Source organism: Montipora foliosa, chromosome 10, assembly GCF_036669935.1.
Source record: "Montipora foliosa isolate CH-2021 chromosome 10, ASM3666993v2, whole genome shotgun sequence".
In the NCBI taxonomy this organism is placed as follows: Eukaryota; Metazoa; Cnidaria; class Anthozoa; order Scleractinia; family Acroporidae; genus Montipora; species Montipora foliosa.
This window is the reverse complement of record NC_090878.1, coordinates 20,126,853-20,144,117: the sequence shown is the minus strand read 5'-3', so window position 1 is coordinate 20,144,117 and position 17,265 is coordinate 20,126,853. Positions and strand designations below refer to the sequence as shown.

The 17,265-nt window shown below is 38.7% G+C and overlaps 1 protein-coding gene across 1 annotated transcript in view; it reads right to left on the bottom strand.

The window, feature by feature from the left end:
• LOC137972606 (tetratricopeptide repeat protein 28-like) overlaps positions 1-17,265 on the bottom strand; it is a 33,286-nt gene that overhangs the window by 15,609 nt on the left and 412 nt on the right. Inside the window, exons 2-4 of the mRNA XM_068819348.1 lie at positions 13,204-13,273; positions 12,617-12,664; positions 8,910-8,982 (exon numbers count right to left, since the gene is read on the bottom strand). The gene's annotated coding sequence lies outside the window, so the exon portion shown is untranslated. The remainder of the gene's footprint in view (positions 1-8,909; positions 8,983-12,616; positions 12,665-13,203; positions 13,274-17,265) is intronic.

Genomic DNA, 17,265 nt, shown 5'->3' with positions numbered 1-17,265 from the left:
TATCTTGCGCTTGATGGCAGTGAACATCTCATAGGTGTGTGTTTATTTATATTCTAAAGGCCCGGCCAAACGATAAATGTTGGACGACCCAACATGTTGGCTGCATGTTGGACAGTGCAACATGTTGAAATTAGGGCGTGGCCAAACGATACCAAACATCCATTCAACATGTTTCAACAAACTTGAGACGCATTGGGTTGTGGGTAAGGATATTTCCCAGCGTACACCACGTTGTAACATCCAAGTATGTTTGCAACATGGCGGAAAAGAAAGGGAGATTTAAGCGATGTTTATCAGTGTTATTCGTGCTCGACGAGCTTGAAGAAACCGAGGAAAGAGCAAGTAAACGAGGTAAAACAAGAGAATGGACCCGAAGACGACAAGAGAATGGTTATTTCACCAATATTGTTCGAGAACTAGCCGCCGAAGACACGCCAGCTTATCACCAGATGATAAGAATGAAATTCGAGGACTTCACGGTGATATTGCAAGAAATAGAAGCGGATATTACCCCTCGTCAAGTCCCAAAAGGAGGGCATAAGGTAATAAGTGCAACCGAGCGATTGATATTGACATTTTCAAACTACACTGACACGAGCAAACGGTGTCTATGGTAACGACTGAATTTGCAGTCCTAATGCGCGTGCGCGCATGTAACATGTTGTTGAGACTGGCCAAACGAACAAAATTTCACGCATCCAACATGAAAACAAAAGAAATGTTGGATCAAATGTTTGATACTGCATCAAACATGTTCCAACATCATCCAAAATGTTAAGTGGTTATCAAACACGGTGGCCAAACGATAAAATGTTGGTTCACACAACATGTTGGGTCGTCCAACATTTATCGTTTGGCCGGACCTTAAGGCATTTGTTATGGTAGATAAAAACAATTCTGTTTCATAAATGTGAACACTAAGGGGTCCATTACGTTGCCGTAATTTGTTTGGTTTAACGGTCATTAATATACGCACCCGCGCTCCGGGAGGATCCATTCTGGTTCCCTCATTTTTCTTATTTTATGTTCATGACTTCAGTGATGTATTCAAACTACCAGACCTGATTTTATTTGCAACTGCTGATATGACGATGCTTGTCTCTTAGGTCTAGTTATTTGGTAACCTAGTTGAAGGCAAAGAAACTTGCAGAAAAATAATTCTTTATTCTATTTAAGCCTCGAGAGAAAAGACATCATCTTTTAACGCAAATCTGCCAAAATGATTAATTAAAGAATGGAACAGATCGTGGAATGGCCTTTCTTGGGGTTGTGCTTGACTAACATCTTTCTTGGAAACCCTGAATTCCTCAATTGGCTTACAAAATCTCTGAAGCTATAGCATTTAATTTCAGGTATAGTTCTTTTACTAAATTGTGTTTCAGAACTCTGCACTGCTGTTTAGCTTATCCTTATAGTCATTATTGTATTATTGTGCATTTACAAATCCAATCTTCAAAGTCTTGTCTCTTTGCAAAGCGTACAGTCCAAATATTTCCTAAATCAATCACTCAGACCCAATCTTCAAACAATTAGAATTAACAAATTTTCGAATATTAGATTACAAGAACTGGGTAGATTTATTTATTCTTATGAACATTCTCCTCCACCGTCTAGGTTTTATTCATAATTTTCTATTGAAAACCACGCATATGACTTTTTCACTAGATTTGAAGAATGATTTTCGCGTTCAACTCTGTAGCACTATTCTTCGCAACTTCAGTTAACTTCTAGGTACTAGAATGCTTGTGGCAGAAGAAAAGCGGTTTAAACTGATGTATACTTCTCTTTTTTGCAATGGAAACACGAAATAAACAAAACTAAAGCCTTAGAATACCCTTCAGATTTATCAAATTGTATGGCACCCACTTTGAAATAGGGAGACGAGTAAAGCTTCTAGAACGCTATCTAAAAACATCATTTACCATAATTGTAATAATTTCGTGAGTTTTCGAAGTCGTTTGGCGTGAAAAGTGCACAAAAACATTCCAGAACTAAATTTGTCATGAACGCGTTGCTGGTGTTTGGGGAGAAAATTGAAAATTGATCGTCAGGTGCTGTCGTCCTCCACAAGACCTCGAATTTGATCATTTCACGTGGTTGTCAAGACGAGAACGGCAAAGAAATGTATCAAAATGTAAAACGCACGTGCAGCGCGTGCAAAACTATTGTTTTTGCTCATTGAACTTATTGTCATGTTGCGTTCTCGAAGCCGTTGTCGTCGTCGTCGTCCTTTCTTAGGCCCAGTCCACACGCATCCGGATATTTTTGAATCCGCAACTTTTTCTTTCCGGATTCAACAACAACAACAACAACAACAACTTTATTTCGCATTTTAGTGGTTTACAGTGATTGAAAATACCTAAACTAAACAAAGAAATGATCGAAGAAACGAAAAAAGAAGCCAAAATATTCCCATCCAAGCGTAGCGTATTCAAATCGAATTTACCCGTACACGCATCCGAAGCGTATCCGGATTCATAGTACTCAGGACTCCTCAAGGAAACAGAGCCAACAAAGCATGCGCCATAAAGAAATAATATTGCCCTAGGCAGCCATCTTGAGAATTGATTTCACGACAAGGAATTGAACTCGATCTTGTTACGCTATCCGGATACAAAAGTTTCCGAATTTAGCCTCCACAAGGTTCTGGATTCATAGCAGATTCAAAAATGTCTACTCTGGAGGGTGTATTCAAAAATTTCGGCGTAAGTTCAGGAACTATTGGACCCCAACATGGGTCACCCCAATAGTAATCATTCCAAAGGTGGATGGTGAAATTCATTTGTGCAAGACATGAGGCAAGCAAATGGGTCCATACCCAATATCAACTGTAGATGAGTTGCTGCACAACATGAATGGTACAAATGTTTTTAGCAAGCTAGTGGAAATACCACCAGCTGGAACCTCAGCAGTCTAGGGTCACGCTAGATCACCATCCTCGTAACACGTCTGCAAGAGAAGAGAAGTTGAGGAAACACCTGCAGTGGATGAAGAGTTGAAAGCTCTGAGAAAGGCAATCAAAACTGGTCGATTAGAGGAATTCTCAGGCTTACAGCCGTTCTTATGAGTATGTGGTCATGACATCAACCACCAGTGAGAAAGTACTTGACAATGTAGAAGATAATTTTAGCCACCATGGTCTTCCCTTAACATTGAAGTCTGCAAGCAAAATGGAATTGTGCTTCTCGAGAACAAAGGCAAATGGGGAAGTTGAAATGCAAAATGGCTCCCTATGTGCCCCCAGTGGCAAAGAAATTGCTTTAGTTATGATCCTTATGCAAAGGCATCATTATGTAGTTTTCAGTTACGGTAATTACTACCACATTAAGGTGACCATAACGTAAAAAGTTTTATTTTCCTATTTGGAAGCCCATATTAAAAAAATGAACTTTGGCGAAAGAATTTTTCGATTTTAACGAGAGGCGAATTTTCTACGATTTTTTCAATCCTACTTCCATTTGGTACACCTCTTACGCTGGTCAGGACTTCACGGACTCGCTGTAAAGTAGATTCAGGAATACTTGTTATACCTACTCAACGCCAAGGTATCGCTCAGCGATCGTTTTTGGTATTTTTCAATAAACAAAAAAATCTATCATGCCTATGTTTATCATCGAGGAAAGTGCCTCTGAATCCTGAAGTGAATAAACTGGCGATTTCAAAAAAGAAAAAGAATTTGAGGCGACTAGTTGCGGTTTCGACGAGTCAGCCACTGCTAGCACTAAAACCCAGAACTACATGGAGCCCAACGTGGAAGAACCATTAGCAGGGGAGGAATGGCTACCAAATGGATGAAAAGAAAAAGAGGATAAGGAAGGTCTCGCGAGGGAATTAAATTAACGCTTATATGTCTGTTCCTGAAGGGAATTTCGTCAGTCTTCAACGATCTTCGTTTTGCTGTCAAAACAATACTAGAAGTCATCGTCGTTGAAGTGAATCTAGCAAAGTGACGAAGTTTTAGCGGGCTCCCAGTTCTTTCTTTTCGCCAAGACAAAATCTACAGCGATTTTTTCCTTCTTTTTTGAGCTGTTGCGTTTTCCGAGTAAAAGAAAGTATTTCCAAGTATACTTATACTTTCAATTTCAGGATCAGCTGTGTTGTAACATCGAGCGGTAGTGCATCTTTCAACTATTTTTTCACATCAACTTTCAAATCCTCATGTTCTCTAATCACGAGTTCCTGAATCTGCGTCATAAGTTGAGAGAAGACTTGAGCGGGTGGCGTGCCAAAATGGCGGGCAATTTCACCTCTCCTTCGAATCGAAGAATTCTTTCGCAAAACTTAATTTTTTGATATGGACTTTCACGTAAGAAAATAAAAATTTTCACGTTTTGGACACTTTAAGCAATCAATTTCACGAAAAAATATTTTAGGTTAGTCTGTAAAATGAGGAAGAGAAATCCATAAAGCGAACTCACAACCTCAAGATAGGGTTAATAAATAAAACAAACTCTGTGTGATATTAAAACTTAAAATTCTAAAACAGCCAACAAACTTAATCAAGTAGTAGGGATAAAAAATATTTGGTTGCATCAGTCTGCCCATGCATAGATTTAATATACTGTCTTGTCTTCTTCTTTTCTTAAATCGGGACGAGGGGGTCGAGTAGAAGTCTAGCATTGGACTAGAAATCCCCTTGCTCAGTTGCGCTCTATCCCTGAATATACTCAGCCATTTTTATGAGCCTGATGGTGTCAAGGTGAGATTTTCCTTACCTTCGGATTGTTTGGGTTTGCCTCGTGCAACCAGTGTTTCATTTTGCATCATGCGATTTCTTTAGTTTTTTCGAACTACCCCTTTCCACTTTTTTTTACGAACGAAGATTATAGTGCACAGCTTTTTAATATTCATTATTCCTATTTTTTACCTCTTCTCAGCCTCCGCGGCAGTTTCTTAAGAACAAAAAAACTTTCATTTTACAGAATTCACCATCCACACACACAGTATTCCTCCCAGTTGCCCACTCTACTAGAGATGGTTTCAATTAGTGGAGAGGAACCCCTTCCTGAAAGGACATTCTTGCTAAAGCACAAATACTTATGTCACAAAGGTTGCTAGTCTCCTGCTGATTTTAACTTCAAGAACTCACCAATAATTAACGAGCCTAACAGCCTATCAAGACACCCAAAAAACGTCACGTGAATGAGCTTTAAACCCGATAAAACACTTTTCATTAGAATTTTTTAGATAAAGAATAGTATTATGGCCCAGCTTGTTATACTTTTTATATGCTAACACCTTAATGTCCATGTATAAGCCGCACCTCAAATTAGAAGCTTGAATTCCGAAAAAAAAAAAAAAGAGACAACAAACTTTGAAGTTCCAATGAAGTTCTACTAGTAAACAAACAAGGCCAAACAATTATGGTTTTAAAACACTGACACGGTGGTTGTTATAAGCTTTCATATCCATTTAGTCTTTAGATGGTGAAATTTCACTTGTCATACCCTTATCTTGTAAGTTTATTATAAAAAATCAATAAATAAAGATGCTCTCTCCACGCGATTTCTTTTTTCAATATCAGTTTTTATATCACTTTGAAACGCTCTTGAATACGCACAAGTGCTTAGTAGCCAAGCTTTGCAATGTGGAGAGGAGTCTGGGCATCACAATTAAACGGTCGGCCATTTGGCATGCGAGTACTCGCGAATATCTTGGTATGTTCTCGCACGTGGTGGAAAGATATCCATGACAGTGACTGAAAGCTGGCGTCAAACAGCTTTGTGGAGGAATGGAGATTTCCCGTAGGTTGGTGTTCAGTTGATCCAGTGAAGTGATAGAAAATTAATCGCTTGAAAGAACTATTGGAGAACAAGAAGCGTAAATGAACGCAATGAGCGGCTCCTTCAGGAGCCACCATTCATCAATGCAATGATCAGCAACAACGTGCTTCCAGTTTGTTGTATATTTATTCAGTTTAACCTCTTAGGTGTTTCCGTAGATAAGCCGCACCCTCGATTTTTTAATTGAATTTTTAGGAAAAAGGTGCGGCTTTTACATGGACTTTTACCGTATCTTCCTCTCACAATTTGAACCTTTGTTTTCTTGAGTCTAAAAACACTGTGCTATGCCTCGTGTTTTTAAATCTGATAAAACACAGCTGCTCGTTTTTTAAACATTACTTCATTAAGTAGCACAGATCATACCATGACTGGCAAAAGCCACGCCGAATTGTTGTTCAACGGGAAGATGAGACGGTAGATGCCGGAACTGCATGCCGACTGTCACTTATACACCCAGAAACTCAGGACAGAAATGCAGATGTAAAACCAGAGACCAAAGAACAGGCAGATAAGGTATTCAAGTGGGTGATCAAGTACTGGTGAGACAAGAGAAGAAGAATACGTTTTCCACACCATTCCAAGATATCAGCAAGACCACCAACAGTGTTTTTGTGGATGAAGATCCGAGTTGGTCTCAATAGTCAAGAAATACCTCCCATGTAAAAAACCTTTCGGGCAGATAATTTCACCCTCACTCTAGAAGCATCACCAGTAAGAGTGGAGAAGACTACAGCACATGCCACAACACCAAGTCAAGCTATGGTTGAACTAACCACAGCAACACCATTAAGTGTACTTCTGACCAGGAATGGACCATTTAGCACAAGCAAGTGCGCAGAATAGAGAGGAAGCAGTATCTATTCCCAGGGGCGGAGGGGGGTGTACTCCCTAGAATGGCCTATAAAGGGAGGCTCCGCCTAAAAGGGGTAACTTTTTCACTCTTCAGGTATATGAAACGGTAGGGATTTCACCAGTCGAAGTATATTAAAGGGTAGGGAAATCTGTCATTTGGGTATTTACAAGGGTCTTGCATTATTTTCCAGTGGAAAGTATACCAAATGGGGTACCATTTGTCAATGGAAGGTATACGAAAGGGGTATCTTTTCTGCCAAAAATTGTATGTAAAGGAGTAAGGGGTCGGACCTCGGGGCGGAGCCTCGCTGTACTAATTTTTTCTAGTACCTCCCCCACCCCCACCCGGAGGTTTCTATCCGCAGCGATATTGTGACCGACCGGACAACAGTGCCTAGCATGCCACCCACGCCAGTCCTTCCAGCTCAGCCAAGGTGCGAAAGACCCTAGAGCCAGCCAAGACTACCAGATAGATACAAGGATGTCGACGTTTCCACTTAACCACTTGGGAACTTTTGGTTTTTAGATGGCACTTCCACAGAAGATCATCCTGACACAACCCAAAATACCATTACATAGTGCGAGGATCACTTCTGCATTTCGTCTATAAGCCGTAACTTAAGTTCATTTTTTTCCGGTACTCTTCAAAACAACGATGTAAAATCACCAAATTTGAGGTTTGGACGACAACAAGAGCTTAAAAATGTGAATCGTTCATTTTCTATTTTTACTCTGAAACGGCTCGTTCCGTTTAATTTTTATGATACTTCGTCCACATTGCACGACGTGAACGATGTGGAATAATCGCGAAAGACTTATGATATTGCAAAGTTATATTTTGAGGTGACGGTAACGTCGACGTCGGCGTGGTAGATCTTAAAGTCCCACACTGCAACGTCGACGTTGGCGTGGTAGATCGTAAAGTCCCTGAAGCCGTAGGGCAACGATATCGTCACAAAATACTAATATCATTGGTTGAAGGAGGGGAAAAGTCGTGCTGCACGTGTGGCACGCATTTTCGCAAATATCTTCGCGGTGCTCTGCATAACAACGAAGTGAAAACAATAAATTTGCCTGGGTTTTGATGACAGCGTAAGCATCCAAATGTGAGCCGTTCATCCCATAATATTTGTACTCTTAAACCACCAAATTACTTTTAGGATACTTCGATCACGTCGTCCGACTTGAAGGAGATGGATCTATCGCGAAAGAGGTAACGGTAGTGCAAAACTATACATTTTTCACAATGTACATCAATCTTAAAGTCTCTTGATTATGAAACTTAACCACGTGACGGTTTTTGAGTCACGGAGAGTAACCGGGAGGGAAATGGTTTCCCTTTTAATTTGTCTTGGCATTTAAATGGCCCAGTATCTTTTCTCCATTAGAGAAGCTTGCTTTAAAAGTCTATAAGAGACTTCTGTGGTGGCATGAGAAAATTGTTCACTTCTGGTCTCTTTCTGTGGCTCAAAACCGACTCGTGCTTTAAACTCCCTGAATGTATGATTTAATTCATGCGACACTAGTTTTTCAGATGTGGACCAGGAAATTATGAATGTCTTAACATTTTTGTCCAGCATTCTTGGTTAACTTCAGGGTTTTAAAATACATTAAAAGAGAAAAAATAAAAACAAGGCATACACTCTTTTTATAAGAACCTTTTTTGTAAGAATGTTGTGGCTGAGATTAACCAGAATTTTGAGAACGTATTAAGAACATTCCTCAGGCTGAGGGTCGATAAAGAAGGCTTTTATTTTGTTCATTTGTATTTTAAATGAAAGTGTAAAATAAAGGTAAATAAAATTAATGTAAATTTAATCCAAATACTTAAGGACATATTTTGAAAAAATAACGATGGTTTTCTTAATTACATTATACACATCTCAGTTTATAATATTAAGCAGTTATTATTTATAATCGTTCCAAAATGACCTCAACACCATCAAAGTCAACAGGTGAAACAAAGTCTGATGTATCATGAAGGTAGTTGACCTTGACATGTATCCTTTCAGCTTTGAGTTGTAGTACTCAATGGTACCAGTAAACCAGGCTGGTCACGTCCACATTGATTTTTTGAAATACTATACCATGTAAGTTAACAGCATCTTAAAAGCGTTTTTAGTTTCACATCGCAAAAACATAAACAACGTTCAGCCTCAGCTCCATAATTAGAGGTTTTTACTAAAAAAAAGAGTGTATGTAATGGGAGCTGTTTTGCCGTGGCTGAGTCATGTATTCATAAGATAAGGCTATAAGGAGCAATAAACGACTTACCAGTGTTGGTCTAAACGGATGCTTTTCAAAACGGCAAAAGTTTCGTGTGAGGTCAAGCAATGGCTTCGTGACTCTGAAATTTTAATTTGATGTGGTTATTCCATTATCAAATCTCTCCGTAAAACATTATCTTGTAGGAAAAGTGTTAACTTTCTTAACAAAAATCTGAGTAAACCTGGAGTAGAAAACGCCGAAAAGTTCTTAAAGGGAACCTCCACTCCGACTAATGAATAATTTTAAACCTAACAAAATAATGTTTGCAATCAAATTTGCTCGACAATTTTCTCCAAAAAAGTTTTTGGATCGAACAAAATGAACTTCAGAATCACTTATTTTCACTTTAAATTTCCCGGGCGCCGCCATCTTAAATAATTGTCACGTGTTGCGGTTTCCCTTATTGGTTTCACGACTTTAAGATCTTCGATGGCGACGTCGACAAAAACGTCACCTCAAAATATACTCTGCACTGTCATAAATCTTTCGTGGTTATTCCATCTCCTTTACGTCGAACAATGTGAGCGAAGCATCCTTAAAGTAAATTGATACGTGAGGTTTCAGAGTAAAAATATAGAATGACAGGTTTACATTTATACGCTCACGTTGTCGTGAAAACCTCAAATTTGGTCATTTCACGTCGTTTTTGAGCAGAGTACCGCAAAAATATATGCTAAAATGCATGCCGCAAGTGCAGCACGATTATTTTTCCTCTTTTAATTAACAATTATTCCATGAGCGGGCGTTGGATATGAGATGAAAAAATAGCCAACGAGGCGCGTAGCGCCGAGTTGGCTATAACCAGTCTCATATCCAACAAGCGCAAATGGAATAATTGTTTTATTAAATTCCTTAAACTCCAAAAATTTGGAAGTACGAAATACGAGCGAAAAAAGCGAGAAAATCAGAGCGAAATCCAAAAAACTTGATGAAGATGCGATAATCTGTAATACCTTGAGGTCAGAAAGACGTAAGCTCATCACAAAAACATTTCTTGACTTTTCGCGTATTTTAAAGGTCGGAATTGATCCAAATTTTCAACAAAATAGCTTTTTTTTTCTTTTTTGGCTTTATTCAAAGAGAAATTTTGCTTTTCGGCGAAAAAAAATTAGCTTAACAACGGTTAGCGCAATCATTTACCATATAAGGTCAAACTAAGGTATATGAGCTGATAACCGAGATTGAGTGAACCAATCAGAGCACGCGAAGTGCATTATCCGAGGTTGAGAATTTAATAACCACTGATATTCCTGTTTTGTGGCGTTCACGCTGACCACCGCGTCGTAGATCTTAAAGTTCCTAATAAGGCAACCACGACAAGTCACCATTCATTCAATCAAGATGGCGGCGCCCGGGAAATTTGAACACAAAAACAAACGTTTTTGAAATGCATTTATTTAGATACAAACGCTTTCATTGCAAAACGTTCGGACAATTTTTATTGCAAACATTATGTTCTGGGGTTTAAAGTTATTTTTTCTTGCTTTAGTGATTAAAGAAAAGTAACACATGGAACAAGAAGAACAACAAAAATAGTTAATTGCACAGTTCAACACGGAACGAGATCAAGTGATTGTCACTTAAATCGCTAATTGCTCCATTGTTCCAATCATCTGATGGCTTATTCCTATCAGGTTCAGGTCGCTATGGGAATGAAAACTTATAAGCCTCTAACCTTGCTTAGCTTTAAAGGGGATATGTTACGAATTTTATAATTAGCCAAATTTAGCGACTGCGAACTGGCAACCAAATCAGGGAAAACTTAAAAATAATTACTTAAAACATTGAAGAAAGGTTTGAATAAAACATCAAATACAAATTTAAAGGAAGCGGGGCAAGGGAGAAACTGAAGAAGATTAAAATGGATTGAAATTTGCGTTTTTGAAAAAACTGTTCAGCCAAACAGATTTCCAAAGGTTATCCGATTGTTGTTTGAAACTTAAACAAGAAGACGCACGGTAGAGTGTTTTCACTCACGTGATCAGTAACCTTTTTTTTTCCACCAAAACAAAAGAAAACGTTTTCATGATAATAGAACTCAATTCCCGGAGGATTAGCTGGGGACACCAACATGGCCGCAGTGACGTTACGTGAAAACACTCTATAAAAGGAGTCGATGTTCGCTCTGCGTTTTTTCAAATTCATTCAAGCAAAACTGATTAATTACCCTAAAAGATGTTTCTAGCGCGAGGAAAAGGGACTGGGGAATTAAAACGACAGATAACATTTCATAACCTATTACAGACACATTGCCATAAGGGGCAAACCTCGATCTTGAATCTAACCGGGTAAGAAAACTTTGAATTCCTTTTGCCAGAACTGCCTGGCCAGACCAGTCAGTTTGCAAAGAAAATGCAACAATAGACCTCTTTACAGTTGTGTGCTTAGTTTCCTGGCCTTTGAATGAAAGTGAGGCTGGTGTTGACCTTGTTATGATACAGACCTCCCTCCTTTTCTCATGTTAATGACGTTAGTGTCATGCTAATTAGTGATAATTTACATAAGAGAAACAGTGCGGTTTCTATCAAAACAAGGTCAACTCCAGCCTCACTTTCATTCATAGGCCAGGGAACTAAGCACACAACTGTAAAATGGACTATTTGAAGGAACACTTGCATAATAGTCCCTCGCATTCTTCTGGAGGAGTGTCTTATCATCCTCGAAGAAGGCGTTGTAGAGTTAGTCCTTCGAAATGCCTGGTCTAGCCAGTCAGTTCTGTCAAAAGAAAAGCGTCCTTTCGGAAAGCGTTCGATTCCAGACTCGGCATCATTTTTTGGTTGCGTTTGCTGGTTCTCTTCTCTGCACCGAGAAGTTTTTCTCCGGGTACTTCTCCGGTTTTCCCCTCTCCTCAAAAACCTACATTTGATTTGATTTGCGTTGATTATTAGTTTCAGTTTGCAGTGTCTCCAGAATTAGTGCTCAAGCGCGAGGACGACTAAACACTTAAAGGGGAAATCAAGGCAAAAAATAAGCATTTTTATTTACACTTTACATCATGTACAATTATGTCTTCAACTTTTTTTCTGGCATATGCGTCGTTTTTCCACCAAAAAAAAATGTTTTTCTTCCGATTATGGGCCATCAGCATTGCGGCTCCGAATGGAGGAGTCAGCGGTCATTTTTGCAGCTTATAACGTATGATGTGGGGAAGACATGCGAGAGCGCCCCATATAGAAGCAGTTTTTAGACTGATGTTTGTCGTGAATATTGAGTCCGCGATGTAGATGTAGATGAACAATGAGGAATTTATCCACAACAGCACTTGTGTTTACCTTGTTTCTTTTGATTACGAAATCTCTGTTCCACATATCATACGTCACAGCAGGCTGCTGATTTAGTTTTTGAACCCGCACTGAAAAGACCCAAAAAGGGGAGAAAGCCCAACTTCCAACGTAATTTTCTCGCAAAGAAAAAAGAAAAAAAAAAGCAAAACAAAAAAAAAAGAAAGGAAACGAGACGAAATATCTATACAGGTTTAAGTTTACTTATGTTAGGATTTCCAAAAAAGAAAAAACAATTGGAAAAATTTTCAGTTCTCCCTTAAAGTTCCTTCCTTTACGATGGCCCAGAAGGCTCAAACACCTCCACTTCACCTTGCCATAAAAGACTTTTCTCGATGTACAAGAAAAGAATAGAAGGCAGGATAGTTCTATCGCACAACAAACAAATAATTAACTATATATTATACACAGTAAGCTAGTATATTCAAATACCTTGCAATACTCTTGTTGGAACAGGGTGACCATCAACATAGAATCCAGCTAAAAATAAATTAATGGATAAGCAATATCGGTAGATTCTTTGCGTGCGTACTTCAGTCACAAATGAATGACGGTCACCGTTTTACAAAATAAACATAAAAACAATACCGTCATACTTCCTTGCTTTAATATAAAGGAGGTATGGAGAAAACAACAGGAAACAAGAGAAAAGGGATCAGAACTGGTTCATTACGCATAAAAGTCCTTGCTCATATTATTGAACTGCCACTTTGACCAAAAAATCAGGTCTTTTGTTTTTCTTTGGCGAACAAAACTATATTAACCAAACAGTAAGTGACCCAACTTTTAAGGCTTTGATTTAAAAGAAACACCTGTTTGTTTTAACTGGAATTTTCTTATTCAATGGTCCGCCATTTCTAACTTTAAAATCTTGAGGGAGCTGATTCTTGGTTACTTTCAGGGCTTTTAAATGACATTAAAAGAAAAAAAAAAACAAGACATATGTAATCGGAGCTGGTTTGCATCGCATGAGTCATATATTCATGAGATAAGGCCATACGGAGCAATGAGTGACTTACCAGTGTTGGTCCAAACGGATCCTTTTCAAAAGCAAAAGTTTCGTGGAGGTGAAGCAATGGCTTCGTGAGTCTGGAATTTCGATTTTACGTGGTTATTCCATTGTCAAGTCGCTCTGTAAAACATCCTGTGGGAAAAGTGTTAACTTTCTGAACACAAATTTATCTGAGTAGAATTGGAGCGTAAAACTGAAAAGTTCTTCAGAGAAGTAACAAATGGAACAGGAAGAACAAAAAGTCATTTCAACCTTTATCAAACCGAAAATCAATGAATCAGTTCAACATTGAAAGAGATCAAGTATTGTTACCCAAATAGTTAATAGTTCCATTGCTCCGAACTACTGATGGTTTATTCCTATGCGGTTCAGGTCGTTATGGGAACGAAAAAGTATAAGGGTGTAACCTCGCTTACCTTCAAAGGGGGATGTGTTACGAAATTTATAATTAGCCAAATTTAGCAACTGGGAACCCGCAACCAAATCATGGGAAACGTAAAAATAACCGGCTACTTAAAACAGTGAAGGAAGGTTTGAATAAAACATCAAATACAAATTTAAAGGAGGCAGGGCAAAGGCAAAACTGAAGAAGATTAAAATGGATTGGAATTTGGGTTTTTTGAAACTGTTTCACCCAACAGCGTATCTTCTTTGTTTGTAACTTAAATTCCGTACGTGTTACTCATTCCGTATACTCATTTCCACTCATCATTTGCTTCGTAACACCCTCCATTTTGAATCTGAGTCGATAAGAAAACTAAAACCTTCTTAAATTCCGTACGCTCGTCAGACATCATTTCCTTACTTTCTCGATGTACAAGGAAATAATAGAGGGTAGTATAAATCGATCAAACAGCCAACAAATAATTATTTATTACACCCTTGCACCGAGCTAATATTACTAATTACCTTTCAATGTTCCTCTTTGCAACCAGTTGAGCAGGAATAATGAACACCACCGCAAATAGGTTAAGGAATAAGCGGTGGATTTTTTGCGTGCGTCCGTCAGTCACAAATGAATGGGTTATATCGAAAACGAAGCTCTTGAAAACGAGGAACTACGCAGGAAACACCCAAAAGATCGAAAACGAAGGACCCTAAGTCGAAAACGAAGCGCTCAAAACAAGAAAACGAAGCACTCACAACTCGAAAACGAAGCACCCTATTTTCCATTGGAAGATCGCCTTTGACCAGAGTAATCCAAAGCTTTAGGTTTCACAACAAGTGCCTTCAAAATTAACGCCATATTTAACACCCACCGAACAAAACCGTAGCGCATCTTACAACTCTACCTTCAGCACATGAAGCTGGTAACTAAATGGCTTGTTCTAAATTAATGAACGGTGAATGGGAACGGGTATTAAGGAACGGGAAATTACTAAAATAGGGAATCTCTAAAAGGGAGGATTACTAAAGTATTGAATCTCCAAAAAGGGGGAAGTTTATTCGGGAAACGATTTGTCGCAGACACAAATCACTGTTGAGAGATTAAGAGACTTATTCTACCGACCAGAAAGTGTTGTTAGAAAACGATTGACGATACATGTAAATATTCGTGGTTCTTAACGTATTTACAATGCAAACGATCCGTGTTGTTCCCGCAAAAATTAACATACTAAAGGCTCGCGACAGTATTGTGTCCTGAAGAGGTTGTCATATTTCAGTTCTTTCAAAGTGTTAGTAAACTATCGAGTAAATTATCGCAATATAGGAAACTCTTAATTATGCAAAACCATTTCATGGGTAGCTGCATCGTTGGGGATACTCTCAGCTTTTCCGAATTCTAATTTTGTTTCCAGAAGAGCTTGCTACTCAACTTTTCCGGCACTCGATGTACCTATCATTAATAATACCGTGACACCGTTTCAGTTCCTTTATCCGGTCAGATTTTAACATATCCTGTTTCTTAATATTCATTTGGTCATTAAACTGTGCAACGTCAGTCGTTATTCACGTTATTCAAGCCTGAAAACTTCATCCCTTGTAGTATGTTCCATTTTTGTAAAACGGTGGCCACATTTCGGTAAAATTGACCTTGCGTTTCCTTTAGTCTGTTTCGACTGGTACACCATCGTGTCCACCATAATCAAACCATCTACTCACAACGCCCTTTTCATATTCGGTACTGATTTGTTTTCTCCCTGCTTCAACATCAATTGCTCCGTTTGTAAACAGTGGCAGCTGTAGTCTCAACTATTACTAGTACATGTATTACGGCACAAAAGTATTTTTCAGGGAAGGGGAAGCTCGCATTTTATTGGCTAATCCTGTTAGTTACCATGATGACACCTGCATCCTTAAAATGATATCTTCACAGAGCGTGGTGAAGACATGATTCGTTAGAAAAAGGAAATCCTAGTACTTCATCAGTATCTACATAATAAATCACATTAACATTACATTACATTTCACCAAGTCTATGTTTTCACAACATTGCGTATGACTTTTTACGTAACAAACGGGTTGCTTTTAGAAAGAATCACTTACTTCTTCAGCGCTGATTCACCCGTACGAGAGAAAATGTTCTTGCCCTTCATGGTGTTGAACATGCCATAGGTGTTTGTTTGTTTGTTTGTTTTGTTTTTTTTTTTTTTTATCTTTTTAAGACCTTTGTTAGCGTGTATCACAAAATTCTGATTCATAAACATGAATACTGTGGGGTCCAACAGGTCGCAATTCGTTCAGTTTTTCATTTTAATGTGCCTTGACATTTGTATTACCTAATATCTTTTCACCATTAGAGAAGCTTGGTTAAAAAACCTATAAGAGCAGGTTGAGCATCGGGCTGTCATGCGGGAGGTCGCGGGTTCGAACCCCGGCCGGATCAACACTCAGGATCTTAAAATAACTGAGGAGAAAGTGCTGCCTTTGTAATTTCATCTGCAAATGGACAGACTTTCAAGTCTTCTCGGGTAAGGACTATAAACCGTAGGCCCCGTCTCACAAATATCTTCTAGGTTCATAAGTTCCCTGTGGGACGTTAAAGAACCCACACACTATTCGAGAAGAGTAGGGGATAAAGTCCCCGGTGTTGTGGCTGTCCTGTTCCGGCTCCAGCAGAAGTGGCCGGCTTGGCGATGATGTCTCTAAAAAGGCTTGTGGTGTATGAGGCCACCTATAGCCACAAGTCAAAAAGGGACTTTGCCGAGTGCTGGAACATATAGATGTAGATGAAGAAACTAATGTTTTGGCAGTGAGAAATGTTTACTTCCGGTCTCCTTTTGCGGCTCAAAAATGTCTCGCGCTCCCAAAATGATTTAATTCATGCAGCAATAGTGTTTTAGATGTGGGACAAGGAAGTTATGAATGGCTTCATATTTTTGTCCAGGATTCTTGGTTAACTTCAGGGCTTTTAAACTACGTTAAAGGAGAAAAAATATGTAATCATATGTAATCGGAACCGCCATCAGCCGCCATGAGTCATATATTCATAAGATAAGGCGAGAAGGAGCAGTGTTGGTCGAAACGGATGTTTTTCAATAGCAAAAGTTTCGAGTGAGGTCCAGCAATGGCTTCGTAACTGACATTTTAATTTTACGTGGTTATTCCATTATCAAGTCTCTCGGTGAAACATTATCTTGTAGGAAAAGTGTTAAATTTCTTAACACAAATCTTAGTAGATCTGGAACGGAAAACGCGGCAAAGTTCAACAGCCTGAGACTTAACAAATGGAACGGGAATATAGAACAAGAAGTCATTTCATAGTCGATCAAACTGTGCAAGTTAATGACGCTGGTCAACACGGAAAGAGATCAAGTGATTGTTACCCAAATAGTTAATTGTTCCATTGCTCCGAACTACTGATGTCTTATTCCCATGACGTTCAGGTCGTTAAGGAAACGAAAATACATAAGGCTCTACCCATGCTTTGCTTTAAAGGGACTGTGTTACGAATTTTATAATTAGCCAAATTTAGCGACTGCGAACTGGATACCAAATAAAGCGAAATATAAAAATACATTCTGTCTACTTAAAACATTGAAGGAAGCTTTAAATAAAACATCATAAATTACAAACTGATCAGAAGAAGACTAAAGTGGATTGGAATCATTGGGTTTTTTAAAACTGT